We start from the raw sequence: 25,330 nt of genomic DNA on the forward strand, positions 1-25,330 counted from the left end.
TCTAACCCTAACCCCCTCTCTACCCCTACCTGTCTCTCTCTAACCCTAACCCTCTCTCTACCTGTCTCTCTCTCTAACCCTAACCCTCTCCCTACCTGTCTCTCTCTCTAACCCTAACCCCCTCTCTACCCCTACCTGTCTCTCTCTAACCCTAACCCTCTCTCTACCTGTCGCTCTCTCTAACCCTAACCCTCTCTCTACCTGTCTCTCTCTCTAACACTAACCCTCTCTCTACCTGTCCCTCTCTAACCCTAACCCTCTCTCTACCTGTCTCTCTCTAACCCTAACCCTCTCTCTACATGTCGCTCTCTAACCCTCTCTCTACCCCTACCTGTCTCTCTTTCTAACCCTAACCCTCTCTCTACCCTACCTGTCTCTCTCTAACCCTCTTCCTACCTGTCTCTCTCTACCGGTCTCTCTTTCTAACAAAGAGGTTCCCAAACTTTCTGGGACCACAACATCATTTTGATACCAGAAAATGATCATGACCCCAACCATTATGCAAACAAAAAAATGTAATTAACAGACAATATTATCTCTTTTATTTGGAGCTATGGCAGTGAAATGAAAAACATTAACAGTATTTCTGATTGTCTTCTCAACTTACCATCACATCATTTTTATTTGAGGCTATGAAAGTCCATTGCAAATTAGTCTGACAATATATGTTACCTCAGCACCACTAATGAGATGGGTGTGGCTTGATGCATGTCGTGTCCGAGCTTCTCAAAGTCAGGGGGCGTGATCGACACACCTCATCTCTGCTGTCACATCTAACCTGGATCTATATTTGGTTTTAATGCAGATGAGAATCCAGCCTCCCCCAGATATGAGCTGGTGAAGGGGACCATGAGTTTTATGGGGCTTTCAAGACAACTGGGAACTTGGAAAATACGAGGTCAAATCATGACGTCACTGATCTTCACGTAGGAAAGTCGGAGCTCGAAGTTGGAATTGAAAGTTGAAATTGAGTTGAATTTCCATTCAAAAGATTTTTCCCAGTCTGAGATTTACGAGTTCCCAGTTCTGAGTTCCGATATGTTTTGACACTGCATTAATGCTCAGAGAGAGAAGGCATTCCCTTTGAGTCAGGAACCAAAACTCTTCCGTAGTGAACCTTGAATGCGTTGTCTGCAGCATTTGGTCACATGACAGCACAACCAGCTGTTCGATTTCACTTACCGTCTTGTCAACTGAGCCAGGATCACAGTCAAACGGATTGGGAAGTAGGTCCCAAAGTGCTCTTCCAAGCGTTGGAGGTGAGCAGTCATCACTGGTGTGGGACACTTACTGATGCTGTTTTCTGTTGGAAACATGCACAGCCAAGGGAAGGGGGCATGGTTCCCTTTTAAAAGGCTCTCTCCAATAACAATCCTTTCCTCTGATCTGAAGGCATTGATTACGTCACTCATCTGTAGAATGTTTTTGTATTTCTCCTGCATATTTACGTTCAGTTCGTTCAGTTTACCAATTACAGCATGTGTGTTACATAGGCATTCTGACCTTTATTTCCTTTGTTTTGTCATTATTTAGTATGGTCAGGGCGTGAGTTGGGGTGGGCAGTCTATGTTTGTTTTTCTATGATTTGGGTATTTCTATGTTTCGGCCTCGTATGGTTCTCAATCAGAGGCAGGTGTCATTAGTTGTCTCTGATTGAGAATCATACTTAAGTAGCCTGGGTTTCACTGTTTGTTTGTGGGTGATTGTCTATGTTAGTTGCTTGTGTCAGCACAGTTCTCATTATAGCTTCACGGTCGTTATTCATTTATTGTTTTGTATAGTTTGTATTCAGTGTTCAGTGCTTTCTTTGAACACATACCACACTGCATTTTGGTCCATTCCTTACGACGATCGTGAAATTTTTACATTGAAAGTCAATGTTTTTTTTGTTTGTTTTTTTTACATCTATTGTGGATGACAACAGTTTCTCTCTCAATGTGAAAAATCTTTCTAACACTCCCCCTCGATAACCACCAGGCCTCTGTGTGAAATAGAACATTGTCATGCTCTGATCCCATATCTCCGCATAGTTTTGTGTTCGGGAGTGAGTTCAGTGGATGTGGTTTGATGTAGTTTACAACTGAAGTTGCCTGCTGCAGTACACCACCAGTCACTCCAGGTCTATCATACAATGCGTCCATATGGCAGAAGGAAACACACATTTATAACTAAAGTGCAGAGGCTTGTTGTAACGGCGTTCTTCGTTTGTTGAAAGAGAGTCGGACCGAAATGCAGCGTGGTGGTTACTCATGTCTTTAATGTAGAAGATAGCGATACATGAAATAACTTAAATAAATACAAAACAACAAACGGAACGTGAAAACCATTTACAACCTATCTGGTGAACACTACACAGAGACAGGAACAATCACCCACGAAATACAAAGTGAAACCCAGGCTACCTAAATACGGTTCCCAATCAGAGACAACGAGAATCACCTGACTCTGATTGAGAACCGCCTCAGGCAGCCAAACCTATGCAACACCCCTACTCAGCCATAATCCCAATAACTACAAAACCCCAATACGAAATACAACAACATAAACCCATGTCACACCCTGGCCTGACGAACTAATTAACGAAAACACAAAATACTAAGACCAAGGCGTGACAATTGTCACCAAAAACACTCACAAACTTTTACAGATGCCTCCATCGAGAGCATCCTGTCAGGCTTTATCACCGCCTGGTACGGCAACTGCTCCACCCACAACCGTAAGGCTCTCCAGAGGGTAGTGAGGTCTGCACAACGCATCACCGGGGGCAAACTACCTGCCCTCCAGGACACCTACACCACCCGATGTTACAGGAAGGTCATAAAGATCATCAAGGACAACAACCATCCGAGCCACTGCCTGTTCACCCCGCTATCATCCAGAAGGTGAGGTCAGTACAGGTTCATCAAAGCTGGGACCGAGAGACTGAAAAACAGCTTCTATCTCAAGGCCATCAGACTGTTAAACAGCCATCACTAACACAGAGAGACTGAAAACCAGCTTCTATCTCAAGGCCATCAGACTGTTAAACAGCCACCACTAACACAGAGAGACTGAAAAACAGCTTCTATCTCAAGGCCATCAGACTGTTAAACAGCCACCACTAACACAGAGAGACTGAAAAACATATAAACTTCATATAATGTTTAAATACCCTACATTACTCATCTCATATGTATATACGGTACTCTATACCATCTACTGCATCTTGCCTATGCCGTTCGGCCATCGCTCATCCAAATATTTATATGTAAATATTCTTAATCATTCCTGTACACTTGTGTATAAGGTAGTTGCTGTGAAATTGTTAGGTTACTTGGTAGATGTTAATGTACGGTACGAACTCGAAGGACAAGCATTTCACAACACTCGCATTAACATCTGCTAACCATGTGTATGTGACCAATTCGATTTGATTTGATTCTGATTTTTGCCCGCTGTTCTACCATTGATGGAGCCCCATCTGTGCAAAAGCCCGCCATTCAAAACCATGGAATCTGTTTTTCATCAATATAGCCAGGCATTAGGCTGAACATCCCCTGTACCCTTTCAAGCTCAGGAATCGTGAGACAGAACAATATGTCCTGGTGACCAGCATCCCGACATGTACAGTTCATTCAGAAAGTATTCCGACCCCTTCCCCTTTTCCACATGTTGTTACGTTACAGCTTTACTCTAAAATGGATTCAAATAAAAATGTTCCTCATAAATCTACTCACAATACCAAATAATGACAAAGCAAAAACATTTTCAAATATATTATTATTATTATTACTATTTTGAAAATATACCTTATTTTACATACAGTTGAAGTCGGAAGTTACACTTAGGTTGGAGTAATTAAAATTCATTTTCAACGACTCCACAAATTTCTTGTTAACAAACTGTAGTTTTGGCAAGTCGGTGAGGACATCTACTTTGTGTATGACACAAGTAATTCTTCCAATTGTTCTGTCTGTTTACAGATTATTTCACTTATAATGCACTGTATCACAATTCCAGTGGGTCAGAAGTTTACATACACTAAGTTGACTGTGTCTTTAAACAGATTGGAAAATTCCAGAAAATTATGTAATGGATTTAGAAACTTCCGATAGGCTAATTGACATAATTTGAGTCATTTGGAGATGTACCTGTGGATGTATTTCAAGGCCTACCTTCAAACTGCCTCTTTGCTTGACATCATGGGAAAACAAAAGAAATCAGCCAAGACCTCAGAAAAATAAGTTGTGGAGGAATTGGGAGCAATTTCCAAATGCCTGAAGGTACCACGTTCATCTGTACAAACAATAGTACGCAAGTATAAACACCATGGGACCACGCAGCTGTCATACTGCTCAGGAAGGAGACACATTCTGTCTCCTAGAGATGAACGTACTTTGGTGCGAAAAGTGCAAATCAATCCCAGAACAACAGCAAAGGACCTTGTGAAGATGATGGAGGAAACGGGTACAAAAGTATCTATATCCACAGTAAAATGTGTCCTATATCGACATAACCTGAAAGGCCGCACAGCAAGGAAAAATCCACTGCTCCAAAACAGCAATAAAAAAAGCCAGACTACGGTTTGCAACTGCACATGGGGACAAAGATCGTACTTTTTGGAGAAATGTCCTCTGGTCTGATGAAACGAAAAGAGAACTCTTTGGCCATAATGGCCATCGTTATGTTTGGAGGAAAAAGGGGGAGGCTTGCAAGCCGAAGAACACCATCCCAACCGTGAAGAACGGGGGTAGCAGCATCATGTTGTGGGGGTGGCAGCATCATGTTGTGGGGGTGGCAGCATCATGTTGTGGGGGTGCTTTGCTGCAGGAGGGACTGGTGCACTTCACAAATAGATGGCATCACGAGGATGGGAAATTATGTGGATATATTGAACCAACATCTCAAGACATCTGTCACGCGCTGGTCGTAATATATTGTGTTTGTCTTCATTTATTTGGTCAGGCCAGGGTGTGACATGGGTTTATTGTGGTGTGTTTTGTCTTGGGGTTTTGTGGGGTGTTGGGTGTGTGGCTTAGTGGGGTTATCTAGCAAAGTCTATGGCTGTCTGGAGTGGTTCTCAATCAGAGGCAGGTGTGTATCGTTGTCTCTGATTGGGAACCATATTTAGGCAGCCATATTCTTTGAGTATTTCGTGGGTGATTGTTCCTGTCTCTGTGTTTGTTGTCACCAGATAGGCTGTATAGGTTTGTTTGTTTTTTTTTGTATTGTTAGTTATTTCATGTCGAGTTCCTTTTCATTAAAGAACATGAATAAACACCACGCTGCATTTTGGTCCGCTTCTCCTCCGACAGACGAGAATCGTTACAACATCAGTCAGGAAGTTAAAGCTTGGTTGCAAATGGGTCTTCCAAATGGACAATGACCCCAAGCACACTTCCAAAGTTGTGGCAAAATAACTTAAGGACAACAAAGTCAAGGTATTGGAGTGGCCATCACAAAGCCCTGACCTCAATCCTAAAGAAAATGTGTGGGCAGAACTGAAAAAGTGTGTGCGAGCGAGGTCTACAAACCTGACCCAGTTACACCAGCTCTGTCAGGAGGAATAGGACAAAATTCACCCAACTTATTGTGGGAAGCTTGTGGAAGGCTACCCGAAACGTTTGACCCAAGTTAAACAGTTGAAAGGCAATGCTACCAAATACTAACTGAGTGCATGTAAACGTCTGTCCCACTGGGAATGTGATGAAAGAAATAAAAGCTGAAATGAATAATTCTCTACTATTATTCTGACATTTCACATTCTTAAAATAAAGTGGTGATCCTAACTGGCCTAAGACAGGGAATTTTTACCAGCATAAAATGTCAGGTATTGTGAAAAATTGTGTTTAAATGTATGTAAACTTCCAACTTCAACTGTAGGTATTCAGACGCTTTGCTAGAAGACTCTAAATATAGCTCCATTGATCATCCTTGAGATGTTTCTACAACTTGATTGGAGTCCACCTATGGTAAATTCAATTGGTTGAATTTCAATGGTTTGGAATGGCACACACCTATCCATATTTGGTCCCATAGTTGACAGCGCACGTCAGAGCAAAAACCAAGCCATCAGGTTGAAGGAATTGTCCGTCGAGCGCAGAGACAGGATTGTGTCGAGGCACAGATCTGCGGAAGAGTAGCAAAAACATTCTGCAGCACTGAAGGTCCCCAAGAACACAGTGGCCTCCATCATTCTTCAATGGAAGAAAATTGGAACCACCAAGACTCTTCCTAGAGCTGGCTGCCCAGACAAACTGAGCAATTGGGGGAGAAGGGCCTTGGTCAGGGAGCTGAGTCGTTCGGTCTGAGATCCCCCTTGATTGCTGCAACGTCATAGATTCTTTATTTAACAGTGTTATATGACATACGTATTGATGTGAGTTTCTGTGCCTCCCCACACGTTGTTTTCACCAAATCAATTGTGGCCGATAACATCAAAGTCTCCGCAATAGTATGTGGTTTCATAGAATAGCTTCGCCATTCGCTGTGGGAATGACTCAAGTGCAACGGTGAAGACTTGTCCCATGATGCTCTCTGGTTGAATTTTATCTTTTAGATTTTTAAGGTTAAGAAAATTACAATGATTTTGAGGTACAAAGACAATATTATAATGTATATACATTTTGGTACAAATATATATACAGTACCAGTCAAAACATTTGGACACGCCTACTCATTCCAGGGGTTTTCTTAATTTTTCTTATTTCCTACACTGTAGAATAATAGTGAAGACATCAAAACTATGAAATGACACATATGGAATCATGTAGTAACCAAAAAAAGTGTTATATATATTTGAGATTCTTCAAAGTAGCCACCCTTTGCCTTGATGACAGCTTTGCACACTCTTGGGTATTCTCTCAACCAGCTTCATGATGTAGTCACCTGGAATGCAATTCAATTAACAGGTGTGCCTTGTTAAGAGTTAAGTTGTGGAATGTATTTCCTTCTTAATGTGTTTGAGCCAATCAGTTGTGACAAGGTAGTGGTGGTATACAGAAGATAGCCCTATTTGGTAAAAGACCAAGTCCATATTATGGCAACAAAAGCTCAAATAAGCAAAGAGAAACGACAGTCCTTCATTACTTTAAGACATGAAGGTCAGTCAATGCGGAACATTTCAAGAACTTTGAAAATTTGAAGTGCAGTCGTAAAAACCATCAAGCGCTATGATAACACTGGATCTCGTGAGGACCGCCACAGGAAAGGAAGACCCAGAGTTACCTCTGCTGCAGAGGATAAGATCATTATTTACCAGCCTCAGAAATTGCAGCCCAAATAAATGCTTCACAGAGTTAAAGTAACAGACACATCTCAACCTCAACTGTTCAGAGGGGACTACAGGAATCAGGCCTTCGTGTTTAAATTGCTGCATAGAAACCACTACTAAAGGACACCAAAAAGATTGAGAGACTTACTTGGGCCAAGAAACACAACAATGGACTTTAGACCAGTGGTAATCTGTCCTTGGGTCTGATGAGTCTAAATTTGTTATATTTGTGAGACACAGAGTAGGTGAACGGATGATGTCCTCATGTGTGTTTCCCACCGTCAAGCATGGAGGGGAGGTGTGATGTGTGGGGGTGCTTTGCTGGTGACACTGTCAGTGATTTATTGTGAATTTAAGGCACACTTAACCAGCATGGCTATCACAGCATTCTGCAGCGATACACCATCCCATCTGGTTTGCGCTTAGTGGGACTATCATTTGTTTTTCAACAGGACAATGACCCAACACACCTCCAGGCTGTGTAAGGGCTATTTGACCAAGGAGAGTGATGGAGTGCTGCATCAGATGATCTGGCCTCCACAATCACCCGACCTCAACCCAATTGAGATGGTTCGGGATGAGTTGGACCGCAGAGTGAAGGAAAAGCAGCCAACAAGTGCTCAGCATATGTGGGAAATCCTTCAAGACAGTTGGAAAAAGCATTCCAGGTGAAGCTGGTTGAGAGAATGCGAAGAGTGTGCAAAAGATGTCATCAAGGCAAAGGGTGGCTACTTTAGAAGAAACTAAAATCTAAAATATATTTTGATTTGTTTAACACCTTTTTGGTTACTACATGATTCCATATGTGTTATTTCATAGTTTTGATGTCTTCACTATTATTCTAGTGTAGAAAAGTTTTTTGTTTTTTAAAAACTTTGAATGAGTCGGTGTGTCCAAACGTTTGACTGGAACTGTATACAGCAACCCCTAGTTTGGGAGTCGCTGCTCTAACTTTAACCCTCTGCCTACCCTACCTAACCCTACCCTACCCTACCTAACCCTACCCTACCTACCTACCTACCCTACCTAACCCTACCCTACCTACTCTACCCTACCTAACCCTACCTAACCCTACCTAATCCTACCCTACCTAACCTTACCTAATCCTACCCTACCTAACCCTACCCTACCTAACCCTACCCTACCTAACCCTACCTACCCTACCTAACCTAACCCTACCCTACCTACCCTACCGTATCCTACCCTACCTAACCCTACCTAACCTATCCTACCCAACCCTACCCTACCCTACCTAACCCTACCCTACCTAACCCTACCCTACCTAACCCTACCCTACCTAACCCTACCCTACCCTACCCTACCGTATCCTACCCAACCCTACCCTACCTACCCTACCGTATCCTACCCTACCTAACCCTACCTAACCCTACCCTACCCTACCTACCCTAACCCTACCCTACCGTATCCTACCCTACCTAACCCTACCCTACCTACCCTATCCTACCTAACCCTACCTACCCTTACCTAACCCTACCCTACCCTACCTAACCCTACCCGTCTCTGTCTCCCTCCCACCAATCTGTCATACCCTATTCCTCTCTTCCTTGTTCTGGCCTTCTTTTTCTTTGGCTCTCTCCTTCACTCTTTCTCAGCGGCACATTCACATGTCAAAACACACACAAAAACACACACACAGTGTGTGTCCAGTATTATCGCCGACCGGCAGCAGTGTTTCAATGGATCTACTGGACGGATTAATCACACTGCTAAAATGTTCAGGAGAGGAATGAGAGGAGGAGAGGAGAGACCAAACCAAACTAGAAGAGAAGAGAAGACAATAGGAGTGGAGGAGAAGAGAATAGAGAAAGACAAGCATGCACTCCATGTCTTAAACCCCTGAACAGCGCTCTTTGTGAACAGAACTCTGTTACCAAGACAACAGCTCCCAAAGCCAGACAGACAGTGCATGCTAAAGCTCTCTCTGCTGCTAGGCTAAATCCTCTTTTCAACTGGGCCAACACTCCAGAACAATCATAATAAGCACATTGTCCCAGTCCACACATCCATCCAACACTTCCCTCTCCTCTTGATAGGTTCTGCTTAGAAATCTTTCCACTGTCTAATATTATGGCTATGCTGACCAGATCGGGGCTGTTAAGGGGTTTAGCTGTATTGATGAGACATTTCAGAAACAGGAAGCACATTCTCTCTCTCTCTCTCTCTCTCTCTCTCTCTCTCTCTCTCTCTCTCTCTCTCTCTCTTTGCCTCTCTGTCTCTCTCTCTCTCTCTCTCTCTCTCTCTCTCTCTCTCTCTCTCTCTCTCTCTCTCTCTCTCTCTCTCTCTCTCTCTCTCTCTCTCTCTCTCTCTCTCTCTCTCTCTCTCTCTCTCTCTCTCTCTCTCTCTCTCTCTCTCTCTCTCTCTCTCTCTCTCTGCATGGCAAACATATGTTTACATTAATAAACAATTATCTCTCCCTCTTCCCTTAATGCAGTCAGGGGCATTCTTCTGAGAAGTGAAGAAGGGCTTCCAGTCAGAGTCCCTTTACATCTACAAGTCCCCCTGACAGAGGAAGCTGCTGGTCCCAGAACAATACAGAGACAGCTGATAGCGCTCATGTATCCAAGCCCAGTGTTCTCATCCATCACTCTGCAAACTGGCATCCATGTTGGCACCTACAGTTCCATAGATTTCATGGCAATGTAGAATACAGCTTGTTTTACACAGGAGTTTAGTAAAAATATGGCTGGAATACAAGTTATGGGTAAGACTGGGGGCTAGGGAATAGAGAGGTTATGGGTAAGACTAGGGACTAGGAAATATAGAGGTTATGGGTAAGACTGGGGGCTAGGGAATAGAGAGGTTATGGGTAAGACTGGGGGCTAGGAAATAGAGAGGTTATGGGTAAGACTGGGGGCTAGGAAATAGAGAGGTTATGGGTAAGACTGGGGGCTAGGAAATAGAGAGGTTATGGGTAAGACTGGGGGCTAGGAAATAGAGAGGTTATGGGTAAGACTGGGGGCTAGGAAATAGAGAGGTTATGGGTAAGACTGGGGGCTAGGAAATAGAGAGGTTATGGGTAAGACTGGGGGCTAGGAAATAGAGAGGTTATGGGTAAGACTGGGGGCTAGGAAATAGAGAGGTTATGGGTAAGACTAGGGGCTAGGGAATAGAGAGGTTGTGGTAAGACTGGGGGCTAGGAAATAGAGAGGTTAGAGGTTAGACCAGCATATAGAGAGGTTAAATGTTAGACCAGGATATAGAGAGGTTTGGGGTTAGACTGGGGGCTAGGATATAGAGAGGTTAGAGGTTAGACCAGGATATAGAGAGGTTAGAAAAGGAAGTGATTTAAGTGGAGAGAATGAGGATGGACAAGTGAGACAGACAGACGGACAAGTGAGACAGACAGACAGACGGACAAGTGAGACAGACAGACAGACGGACAAGTGAGACAGACAGACAGACGGACAAGTGAGACAGACAGACAGACGGACAAGTGAGACAGACAGACAGACAGACAGACGGACAAGTGAGACAGACAGACAGACGGACAAGTGAGACAGACAGACGGACGGACAAGTGAGACAGACAGACAAGTGAGACAGACAGACGGACGGACAAGTGAGACAGACAGACGGACAAGTGAGACAGACAGACGGACAAGTGAGACAGACAGACAGACAGACAGGACAAGTGAGACAGACAGACAGACAGGACAAGTGAGACAGACAGACAGACAGACAGACAGACAAGTGAGACAGACAGACAAGTGAGACAGACAGACAGACAGACAGACAGACAGACAAGTGAGACAGACAGACAGACAGACAGACAGACAGACAGACAGACAGGTGAGACAGACAGACAGACAGGACAAGTGAGACAGACAGACAGACAGGACAAGTGAGAGACAGACAGACAGACAAGTGAGACAGACAGACAGACAGACAGACAGACAAGTGAGACAGACAGACAGACAGACAGACAAGTGAGACAGACAGACAGACAGACAGACAGACAGGATCTAGAGAGAGACAGACAGACAGACAGACAGGATCTAGAGAGAGACAGACAGACAGACAGGATCTAGAGACAGACAGACAGACAGACAGACAGACAGGATCTAGAGACAGACAGACAGACAGACAGACAGAAAGACAGACAGGATCTAGAGAGAGACAGACAGACAGACAGACAGGATCTAGAGAGAGACAGACAGACAGACAGGATCTAGAGACAGACAGACAGACAGGATCTAGAGACAGACAGACAGACAGACAGGATCTAGAGACAGACAGACAGACAGACAGGATCTAGAGACAGACAGACAGACAAGTGAGACAGACAGACGGACAAGTGAGACAGACAGACAGACGGACAAGTGAGACAGACAGACGGACAAGTGAGACAGACAGACAGACGGACAAGTGAGACAGACAGACAGACAGACGGACAAGTGAGACAGACAGACAGACAGACGGACAAGTGAGACAGACAGACAGACAGACAAGTGAGACAGACAGACAAGTGAGACAGACAGACAGACAGACAGACAAGTGAGACAGACAGACAGACAGACAGACAGGACAAGTGAGACAGACAGACAGGACAAGTGAGACAGACAGACAGGACAAGTGAGACAGACAGACAGACAGACAGACAGGACAAGTGAGACAGACAGACAGACAGACAAACAGACAAGTGAGACAGACAGACAGACAGACAGACAGGACAAGTGAGACAGACAGACAGACAGGACAAGTGAGACAGACAGACAGACAGACAAGTGAGACAGACAGACAGACAGACAAGTGAGACAGACAGACAGACAGACAAGTGAGTCAGACAGACAGACAGACAGACGAGACAGACAGACAGACAGACAAGTGAGACAGACAGACAGACAAGTGAGACAGACAGACAGACAGACAGACAAGTGAGACAGACAGACAGACAGACAAGTGAGACAGACAGACAGACAAGTGAGACAGACAGACAGACAGACAGACAGACAGACAGACAGACAAGTGAGACAGACAGACAGACAAGTGAGACAGACAGACAGACAGGATCTAGAGAGAGACAGACAGACAGACAGACAGGATCTAGAGACAGACAGACAGACAGACAAGTGAGACAGACAGACAGACAGACAGACAGACAAGTGAGACAGACAGACAGACAGACAAGTGAGACAGACAGACAGACAAGTGAGACAGACAGACAGACAGACAGACAGACAGACAGGACAAGTGAGACAGACAGACAGACAGGACAAGTGAGACAGACAGACAGACAGGACAAGTGAGACAGACAGACAGACAGACAGGACAAGTGAGACAGACAGACAGACAGGACAAGTGAGACAGACAGACAGACAGACAGACAGACAAGTGAGACAGACAGACAGACAGACAGACAGGACAAGTGAGACAGACAGACAGACAGACAGACAGACAGACAGACAAGTGAGACAGACAGACAGACAGACAGACAAGTGAGACAGACAGACAGACAGACAAGTGAGACAGACAGACAGACAGACAGACAGACAGACAAGTGAGACAGACAGACAGACAGACAGACAAGTGAGACAGACAGACAGACAGACAGACAAGTGAGACAGACAGACAGACAGACAGACAAGTGAGACAGACAGACAGACAGACAGACAAGTGAGACAGACAGACAGACAGACAAGTGAGACAGACAGACAGACAGACAAGTGAGACAGACAGACAGACAGACAGACAAGTGAGACAGACAGACAGACAGACAGACAGACAGACAAGTGAGACAGACAGACAAGTGAGACAGACAGACAGACAGACAGACAGACAGACAAGTGAGACAGACAGACAGACAGACAAGTGAGACAGACAGACAGACAGACAGACAGGATTTAGAGAGAGACAGACAGACAGACAGACAGGATCTAGAGACAGACAGACAGACAGACAGACAGACAGGATCTAGAGACAGACAGACAGACAGACAGACAGACAGACAGGATCTAGAGACAGACAGACAGACAGACAGACAGGATCTAGAGACAGACAGACAGACAGACAGACAGGATCTAGAGACAGACAGACAGACAGACAGACAGACAGACAGACAGACAGGATCTAGAGACAGACAGACAGACAGGATCTAGAGACAGACAGACAGACAGACAGACAGGATCTAGAGACAGACAGACAGACAGACAGACAGACAGGATCTAGAGACAGACAGACAGACAGATAGACAGGATCTAGAGACAGACAGACAGACAGACAGACAGACAGACAGACAGACAGACAGACAGACAGACAAGTGAGACAGACAGACAGACGGACAAGTGAGACAGACAGACAGACGGACAAGTGAGACAGACAGACAGACAGACGGACAAGTGAGACAGACAGACAGACAAGTGAGACAGACAGACAAGTGAGACAGACAGACAGACAGACAAGTGAGACAGACAGACAGACAGACAGGACAAGTGAGACAGACAGACAGACAGGACAAGTGAGACAGACAGACAGGACAAGTGAGACAGACAGACAGACAGACAGACAGGACAAGTGAGACAGACAGACAGACAGACAAGTGAGACAGACAGACAGACAGACAAGTGAGACAGACAGACAGACAGACAGACAGACAGGACAAGTGAGACAGACAGACAGACAGGACAAGTGAGACAGACAGACAGACAGGCAGACAAGTGAGACAGACAGACAGACAGACAAGTGAGTCAGACAGACAGACAGACAGACAAGTGAGACAGACAGACAGACAGACAGACAAGTGAGACGGACAGACAGACAGACAAGTGAGACAGACAGACAGACAGACAAGTGAGACAGACAGACAGACAGACAAGTGAGACAGACAGACAGACAGACAAGTGAGACAGACAGACAGACAGACAAGTGAGACAGACAGACAGACAGACAGACAGACAAGTGAGACAGACAGACAGACAAGTGAGACAGACAGACAGACAGACAGGATCTAGAGAGAGACAGACAGACAGACAGACAGACAGACAGGATCTAGAGACAGACAGACAGACAGACAGACAGACAGACAAGTGAGACAGACAGACAGACAAGTGAGACAGACAGACAGACAAGTGAGACAGACAGACAGACAGACAGACAAGTGAGACAGACAGACAGACAGACAGACAGACAGGACAAGTGAGACAGACAGACAGACAGACAGGACAAGTGAGACAGACAGACAGACAGACAGACAGGATCTAGAGAGAGACAGACAGACAGACAGACAGACAGACAGACAGGATCTAGAGACAGACAGACAGACAGACAGACAGACAAGTGAGACAGACAGACAGACAGACAAGTGAGACAGACAGACAGACAGACAAGTGAGACAGACAGACAGACAGACAGACAAGTGAGACAGACAGACAGACAGACAGGACAAGTGAGACAGACAGACAGACAGACAGGACAAGTGAGACAGACAGACAGACAGACAGACAGACAAGTGAGACAGACAGACAGACAAGTGAGACAGACAGACAGACAGACAAGTGAGACAGACAGACAGACAGACAGACAGACAGACAAGTGAGACAGACAGACAGACAGGACAAGTGAGACAGACAGACAGACAGGACAAGTGAGACAGACAGACAGACAGACAGACAGACAGACAGACAGACAAGTGAGACAGACAGACAGACAGACAGGACAAGTGAGACAGACAGAGAGACAGACAGGACAAGTGAGACAGACAGACAGACAGACAGGACAAGTGAGACAGACAGACAGACAGACAAGTGAGACAGACAGACAGACAGACAGACAAGTGAGACAGACAGACAGACAGACAAGTGAGACAGACAGACAGACAGACAAGTGAGACAGACAGACAGACAGACAGACAGGACAAGTGAGACAGACAGACAGACAGACAGACAGGACAAGTGAGACAGACAGACAGACAGACAGGACAAGTGAGACAGACAGACAGACAGACAGGACAAGTGAGACAGACAGACAGACAGACAGGACAAGTGAGACAGACAGACAGACAGACAGACAGACAGACAGACAGACAGACAAGTGAGACAGACAGACAGACAGACAGACAGACAGACAGGACAAGTGAGACAGACAGACAGACAGACAGGACAAGTGAGACAGACAGACAGACAGACAGACAAGTGAGACAGACAGACAGACAAGTGAGACAGACAGACAGACAGACAGACAGACAAGTGAGACAGACAGACAGACAGACAAGTGAGACAGGCAGACAGACAAGTGAGACAGACAGACAGACAGACAGACAGACAGACAAGTGAGACAGACAGACAAGTGAGACAGACAGACAGACAGACAGACACGTGAGACAGACAGACAGACAGACAGACAGACAGACAGACAGACAGACAGACAGACAGACAGACAGACAGGATCTAGAGTGAGACAGACAGACAGACAGACAGACAAGTGAGACAGACAGACAGACAAGTGAGACAGACAGACAGACAGACAAGTGAGACAGACAGACAGACAGACAGACAGACAAGTGAGACAGACAGACAGACAGACAAGTGAGACAGACAGACAGACAGACAGGACAAGTGAGACAGACAGACAGACAGACAGACAAGTGAGACAGACAGACAGACAAGTGAGACAGACAGACAGACAGACAGACAGACAAGTGAGACAGACAGACAGACAGACAAGTGAGACAGGCAGACAGACAAGTGAGACAGACAGACAGACAGACAGACAGACAGACAGACAAGTGAGACAGACAGACAAGTGAGACAGACAGACAGACAGACAGACACGTGAGACAGACAGACAGACAGACAGACAGACAGACAGACAGACAGACAGACAGACAGACAGACAGACAGACAGGATCTAGAGTGAGACAGACAGACAGACAGACAGACAAGTGAGACAGACAGACAGACAAGTGAGACAGACAGACAGACAGACAAGTGAGACAGACAGACAGACAGACAGACAGACAAGTGAGACAGACAGACAGACAGACAAGTGAGACAGACAGACAGACAGACAGGACAAGTGAGACAGACAGACAGACAGACAGACAAGTGAGACAGACAGACAGACAAGTGAGACAGACAGACAGACAGACAGACAGACAAGTGAGACAGACAGACAGACAGACAAGTGAGACAGGCAGACAGACAAGTGAGACAGACAGACAGACAGACAGACAGACAGACAGACAAGTGAGACAGACAGACAAGTGAGACAGACAGACAGACAGACAGACACGTGAGACAGACAGACAGACAGACAGACAGACAGACAGACAGACAGACAGACAGACAGACAGGATCTAGAGTGAGACAGACAGACAGACAGACAGACAAGTGAGACAGACAGACAGACAAGTGAGACAGACAGACAGACAGACAAGTGAGACAGACAGACAGACAGACAGACAGACAAGTGAGACAGACAGACAGACAGACAAGTGAGACAGACAGACAGACAGACAAGTGAGACAGACAGACAGACAGACAGACAAGCTAGACAGACAGACAGACAGACAAGTGAGACAGACAGACAGACAAGTGAGACAGACAGACAGACAGACAGGATCTAGAGAGAGACAGACAGACAGACAGACAGACAGACAGACATACAGACAGGATCTAGAGACAGACAGACAGACAGACAGACAGACAGACAGACAAGTGAGACAGACAGACAGACAGACAGACAGACAGACATACAGGACAAGTGAGACAGACAGACAGACAGACAGACAGACAGGATCTAGAGAGAGACAGACAGACAGACAGACAGACAGGATCTAGAGACAGACAGACAGACAGACAGACAGACAGACAGACAGACAGACAGACAGACAGACAGGATCTAGAGACAGACAGACAGACAAGTGAGACAGACAGACAGACAGACAAGTGAGACAGACAGACAGACAGACAAGTGAGACAGACAGACAGACAGACAAGTGAGACAGACAGACAGACAGACAGACAGGACAAGTGAGACAGACAGACAGACAGACAGACAGGACAAGTGAGACAGACAGACAGACAGACAGGACAAGTGAGACAGACAGACAGACAGACAGGACAAGTGAGACAGACAGACAGACAGACAGGACAAGTGAGACAGACAGACAGACAGACAGACAGACAGACAGACAGACAGACAAGTGAGACAGACAGACAGACAGACAGACAGACAGACAGGACAAGTGAGACAGACAGACAGACAGACAGGACAAGTGAGACAGACAGACAGACAGACAGACAAGTGAGACAGACAGACAGACAAGTGAGACAGACAGACAGACAGACAGACAGACAAGTGAGACAGACAGACAGACAGACAAGTGAGACAGGCAGACAGACAAGTGAGACAGACAGACAGACAGACAGACAGACAGACAAGTGAGACAGACAGACAAGTGAGACAGACAGACAGACAGACAGACACGTGAGACAGACAGACAGACAGACAGACAGACAGACAGACAGACAGACAGACAGACAGACAGACAGGATCTAGAGTGAGACAGACAGACAGACAGACAGACAAGTGAGACAGACAGACAGACAAGTGAGACAGACAGACAGACAGACAAGTGAGACAGACAGACAGACAGACAGACAGACAAGTGAGACAGACAGACAGACAGACAAGTGAGACAGACAGACAGACAGACAGGACAAGTGAGACAGACAGACAGACAGACAGACAAGTGAGACAGACAGACAGACAAGTGAGACAGACAGACAGACAGACAGACAGACAAGTGAGACAGACAGACAGACAGACAAGTGAGACAGGCAGACAGACAAGTGAGACAGACAGACAGACAGACAGACAGACAGACAGACAAGTGAGACAGACAGACAAGTGAGACAGACAGACAGACAGACAGACACGTGAGACAGACAGACAGACAGACAGACAGACAGACAGACAGACAGACAGACAGACAGACAGACAGACAGACAGGATCTAGAGTGAGACAGACAGACAGACAGACAGACAAGTGAGACAGACAGACAGACAAGTGAGACAGACAGACAGACAGACAAGTGAGACAGACAGACAGACAGACAGACAGACAAGTGAGACAGACAGACAGACAGACAAGTGAGACAGACAGACAGACAGACAGGACAAGTGAGACAGACAGACAGACAGACAGACAAGTGAGACAGACAGACAGACAAGTGAGACAGACAGACAGACAGACAGACAGACAAGTGAGACAGACAGACAGACAGACAAGTGAGACAGGCAGACAGACAAGTGAGACAGACAGACAGACAGACAGACAGACAGACAGACAAGTGAGACAGACAGACAAGTGAGACAGACAGACAGACAGACAGACACGTGAGACAGACAGACAGACAGACAGACAGACAGACAGACAGACAGACAGACAGACAGACAGGATCTAGAGTGAGACAGACAGACAGACAGACAGACAAGTGAGACAGACAGACAGACAAGTGAGACAGACAGACAGACAGACAAGTGAGACAGACAGACAGACAGACAGACAGACAAGTGAGACAGACAGACAGACAGACAAGTGAGACAGACAGACAGACAGACAAGTGAGACAGACAGACAGACAGACAGACAAGCTAGACAGACAGACAGACAGACAAGTGAGACAGACAGACAGACAAGTGAGACAGACAGACAGACAGACAGGATCTAGAGAGAGACAGACAGACAGACAGACAGACAGACAGACATACAGACAGGATCTAGAGACAGACAGACAGACAGACAGACAGACAGACAGACAAGTGAGACAGACAGACAGACAGACAGACAGACAGACATACAGGACAAGTGAGACAGACAGACAGACAGACAGACAGACAGGATCTAGAGAGAGACAGACAGACAGACAGACAGACAGGATCTAGAGACAGACAGACAGACAGACAGACAGACAGACAGACAGACAGACAGACAGACAGACAGGATCTAGAGACAGACAGACAGACAAGTGAGACAGACAGACAGACAGACAAGTGAGACAGACAGACAGACAGACAAGTGAGACAGACAGACAGACAGACAAGTGAGACAGACAGACAGACAGACAGACAGACAGACAGACAAGTGAGACAGACAGACAGACAGACAGACAGGACAAGTGAGACAGACAGACAGACAGGACAAGTGAGACAGACAGACAGACAGGACAAGTGAGACAGACAGACAGACAGACAGACAGACAGACAAGTGAGACAGACAGACAGACAGACAGGACAAGTGAGACAGACAGACAGACAGACAGACAAGTGAGACAGACAGACAGACAGACAAGTGAGACAGACAGACAGACAGACAAGTGAGACAGACAGACAGACAGACAAGTGAGACAGACAGACAGACAGACAGACAGGATCTAGAGAGAGACAGACAGACAGACAGACAGGATCTAGAGACAGACAGACAGACAGACAGACAGACAGACAGACAGACAGACAAGATCTAGAGACAGACAGACAGACAAGTGAGACAGACAGACAGACAGACAGACAAGTGAGACAGACAGACAGACAGACAAGTGAGACAGGCAGACAGACAAGTGAGACAGACAGACAGACAGACAGACAGACAGACAGACAAGTGAGACAGACAGACAAGTGAGACAGACAGACAGACAGACAGACACGTGAGACAGACAGACAGACAGACAGACAGACAGACAGACAGACAGACAGACAGACAGACAGGATCTAGAGTGAGACAGACAGACAGACAGACAGACAGACAAGTGAGACAGACAGACAGACAAGTGAGACAGACAGACAGACAGACAAGTGAGACAGACAGACAGACAGACAGACAGACAAGTGAGACAGACAGACAGACAGACAAGTGAGACAGACAGACAGACAAGTGAGACAGACAGACAGACAGACAGGATCTAGAGAGAGACAGACAGACAGACAGACAGACAGACAGACAGACAGACATACAGACAGGATCTAGAGACAGACAGACAGACAGACAGACAGACAGACAGACAAGTGAGACAGACAGACAGACAGACAGACAAGTGAGACAGACAGACAGACAGACAGACAGACAAGTGAGACAGACAGACAGACAGACAGACAGGATCTAGAGAGAGACAGACAGACAGACAGGATCTAGAGACAGACAGACAGACAGACAGACAGACAGGATCTAGAGAGAGACAGACAGACAGACAGACAGACAGGATCTAGAGACAGACAGACAGACAGACAGGATCTAGAGACAGACAGACAGACAGACAGGATCTAGAGACAGACAGACAGACAGACAGGTTCTAGAGAGAGACAGACAGACAGACAGACAGACAGGATCTAGAGAGAGACAGACAGACAGACAGACAGGATCTAGAGACAGACAGACAGACAGACAGACAGACAGACAGACAGGATCTAGAGACAGACAGACAGACAGACAGGATCTAGAGACAGACAGACAGACAGACAGACAGACAGACAGACAGACAGACAGGATCTAGAGACAGACAGACAGACAGACAGACAGACAGACAGACAGACAGGATCTAGAGACAGACAGACAGACAGACAGACAGACAGGATCTAGAGACAGACAGACAGACAGACAGACAGACAGACAGACAGACAGACAGGATCTAGAGACAGACAGACAGACAGACAGGATCTAGAGACAGACAGACAGACAGACAGACAGACAGACAGACAGACAGACAGACAGACAGGATCTAGAGACAGACAGACAGACAGACAGGATCTAGAGACAGACAGACAGACAGACAGACAGGATCTAGAGACAGACAGACAGACAGGATCTAGAGACAGACAGACAGACAGGATCTAGAGACAGACAGACAGACAAGTGAGACAGACAGACAGACAAGTGAGACAGACAGACAGACAGACAGACAGACAGACAGACAGACAGACAAGTGAGACAGACAGACAGACAGACAGACAGACAGACAGACAGACAGGATCTAGAGAGAGACAGACAGACAGGATCTAGAGACAGACAGACAGACAGACAGACAGACAAGTGAGACAGACAGGCAGACAGACAGACAAGTGAGACAGACAGACAGACAGACAAGTGAGACAGACAGACAGACAGACAGACAAGTGAGACAGACAGACAGACAGACAGACAGACAAGTGAGACAGACAGACAGACAGACAGACAGACAGGATCTAGAGAGAGACAGACAGACAGACAGACAGGATCTAGAGACAGACAGACAAGATCTAGAGACAGACAGACAGACAAGTGAGACAGACAGACAGACAGACAAGTGAGACAGACAGACAGACACAGACAGACAAGTGAGACAGACAGACAGACACAGACAGACAAGTGAGACAGACAGACAGACAAGTGAGACAGACAGACAGACAGACAGACAGACAGACAGGATCTAGAGACAGACAGACAGACAGACAGACAGACAGGATCTAGAGAGAGACAGACAGACAGACAGACAGGATCTAGAGAGAGACAGACAGACAGACAGGATCTAGAGACAGACAGACAGACAGACAGACAGACAGACAGGATCTAGAGAGAGACAGACAGACAGACAAGTGAGACAGACAGACAGACAAGTGAGACAGACAGACAGACAGACAGACAGACACGTGAGACAGACAGACAGACAGGATCTAGAGAGAGACAGACAGACAGACAGACAGGATCTAGAGAGAGACAGACAGACAGACAGACAGACAGACAGGATCTAGAGAGAGACAGACAGACAGACAGGATCTAGAGACAGACAGACAGACAGACAGACAGACAAGTGAGACAGACAGACAGACAAGTGAGACAGACAGACAGACAGACAGACAAGTGAGACAGACAGACAGACAGACAGACAGACAGACAGACAGACAGACAAGTGAGACAGACAGACAGACAGACAGACAAGTGAGACAGACAGACAGACAGACAGACAGGTGAGACAGACAGACAGACAAGTGAGACAGACAGACAAGTGAGACAGACAGACAGACAGACAGACAGACAGACAGACAGACACGTGAGACAGACAGACAGACAGACAGACAGGATCTAGAGAGAGACAGACAGACAGACAGACAGGATCTAGAGAGAGACAGACAGACAGACAGACAGGATCTAGAGAGAGACAGACAGACAGACAGGATCTAGAGACAGACAGACAGACAGACAGACAGACAGACAGGATCTAGAGAGAGACAGACAGACAGACAGACAGGATCTAGAGAGAGACAGACAGACAGACAGACAGGATCTAGAGACAGACAGACAGACAGACAGACAGACAGACAGGATCTAGAGACAGACAGACAGACAGGATCTAGAGACAGACAGACAGACAGACAGACAGACAGACAGACAGACAGGATCTAGAGACAGACAGACAGACAGACAGACAGGATCTAGAGACAGAGACAGACAGACAGACAGACAGACAGGATCTAGAGACAGACAGACAGACAGACAGACAGACAGACAGACAGGATCTAGAGACAGACAGACAGACAGACAGACAGGATCTAGAGACAGACAGACAGACAGACAGGATCTAGAGACAGACAGACAGACAGACAGACAGAGACAGACAGGATCTAGAGACAGACAGACAGACAGACAGACAGGATCTAGAGACAGACAGACAGACAGACAGACAGGATCTAGAGACAGACAGACAGACAGACAGGATCTAGAGACAGACAGACAGACAGACAGACAGACAGGATCTAGAGACAGACAGACAGACAGACAGACAGGATCTAGAGACAGACAGACAGACAGACAGACAGACAGACAGACAGGATCTAGAGACAGACAGACAGACAGACAGACAGGATCTAGAGACAGACAGACAGACAGACAGACAGACAGACAGACAGACAGACAGACAGGATCTAGAGACAGACAGACAGACAGACAGGATCTAGAGACAGACAGACAGACAGACAGGATCTAGAGACAGACAGACAGACAGACAGGATCTAGAGACAGACAGACAGACAGACAGAGACAGACAGGATCTAGAGACAGACAGACAGGATCTAGAGACAGACAGACAGACAGACAGACAGGATCTAGAGACAGACAGACAGACAGACAGGATCTAGAGACAGACAGACAGACAGACAGACAGGATCTAGAGACAGACAGACAGACAGACAGGATCTAGAGACAGACCGACAGACAGACAGACAGGATCTAGAGACAGACCGACAGACAGACAGGATCTAGAGACAGACAGACAGACAGACAGACAGACAGACAGACAGACAGACAGACAGGATCTAGAGAGAGACAGACAGAGACAGACAGGATCTAGAGACAGACAGAGACAGACAGACAGGATCTAGAGACAGACAGACAGACAGACAGGATCTAGAGACAGACAGACAGACAGACAGGATCTAGAGACAGACAGACAGACAGACAGACAGACAGGATCTAGAGACAGACAGACAGACAGACAGACAGGATCTAGAGACAGACAGACAGACAGACAGGATCTAGAGAGAGACAGGAATAAATCCTCCTACCACTGCAGAAGTGTATTACACTTGGTGACTGCATTTGCAGCACTACTAAGTTCCTTTCTGTAAAGTCAGACTGCACACGAACACCTCTTCTCCATCTATCTTTTCTTCTCATCCTTCTCTGCTTCATCTCACCTTCCCTCTCCTCCCTGAGAAGTGACAGATTGGCGTTGACCTTCAGAGAGCGATGGCTGATGCAGCTCCGAGGATGCACTGACCAAGCAGAACTGGCCAACCAGAGCTAACCTCCTACAGAGATCAACCACTCAGCAGATACTGTCAGCCAAGATCAAAGACAGGCCATCACTCCTCTGGGAGTAGGGTTTCGAAAGAGAGGGAGAGAGCGAGACAGAGAGGTGATAGACAATGTGTGAGAGAGAAAGGGGAAAGAAGAAAGAGAAATATCTTATCTCTTCAATGACAAACAAACCAGTGATTTGTCAGTATGTTGATATGGGTAGAGTCAGGAAGAGAGAGGGAGAGAGAGACAGACAGTATGTTGATATTGGTAGAGTCAGGAAGAGAGAGGGAGAGAGAGACAGACAGTATGTTGATATGGGTAGAGTCAGGAAGAGAGAGGGAGAGAGAGACAGACAGTATGTTGATATGGGTAGAGTCAGGAAGAGAGAGGGAGAGAGAGACAGTATGTTGATATGGGTAGAGTCAGGAAGAGAGAGGGAGAGAGCGACATAGACAGTCTGTTGATATGGGTAGAGTCAGGAAGAGAGAGGGAGAGAGAGACAGTCTGTTGATATGGGTAGAGTCAGGAAGAGAGAGGGAGAGAGACAGACAGTATGTTGATATGGGTAGAGTCAGGAAGAGAGAGGGAAAGAGGTGCTTTGATTTACTGCTTAGCTCCTTTCATTCTGAGAGACTGTGACTCCAGTGGTCCTCTGCACTCATATCCCGTTTCCACGGCTCCACACACACACACACACACACGATAAAGATCTCTACTCACAGGTAGACCACAGGAGGAGTGAGGGAGAGAGGTATGGAGAGAGAGAACATGGAGAGATTATGGGATGTCACACCACCTACGGCAGGTAAAAAGTATTCTCCACAGCCTGTTGTTGTCATACACAGGTTAACGCATACACACACCACCACACAGACCTGGGGGTCGAGTACTCAGAGAGGAGAGACACACTTAGCACTCAATCGCACTCACACACACACACACACACACACACACACACACACACACACAGATCTATGAGGGAGCAGGAAATGGGGCTGTTCCTCTGGGAGTTCCGCTCTCTATTGTACTCTACGGAGTTACCATGACGATTACATTAGTCCTCTACCACATACCGCCACCACACAGAGATTATAATGAGGTGTGTGTGTGTGTGTGTGTGAGTGTGTGTGCGCATGTCACTGCCTACATCCCTCAAACTCAACTCTGGACCTCGAAGTCAGTTCCACTAGGTTTTTTCCATTGTTCCCCTCTAATCAGGGACTGATTTAGATGTGGGACCCCAGGTGGGTGCAATGAATTATCAGGTAGAACAGCAGGCTCTGGACCTCGTAGG

Source organism: Oncorhynchus masou, chromosome 32 (genome assembly GCF_036934945.1).
Source record: "Oncorhynchus masou masou isolate Uvic2021 chromosome 32, UVic_Omas_1.1, whole genome shotgun sequence".
NCBI classification, from domain to species: domain Eukaryota; kingdom Metazoa; phylum Chordata; class Actinopteri; order Salmoniformes; family Salmonidae; genus Oncorhynchus; species Oncorhynchus masou.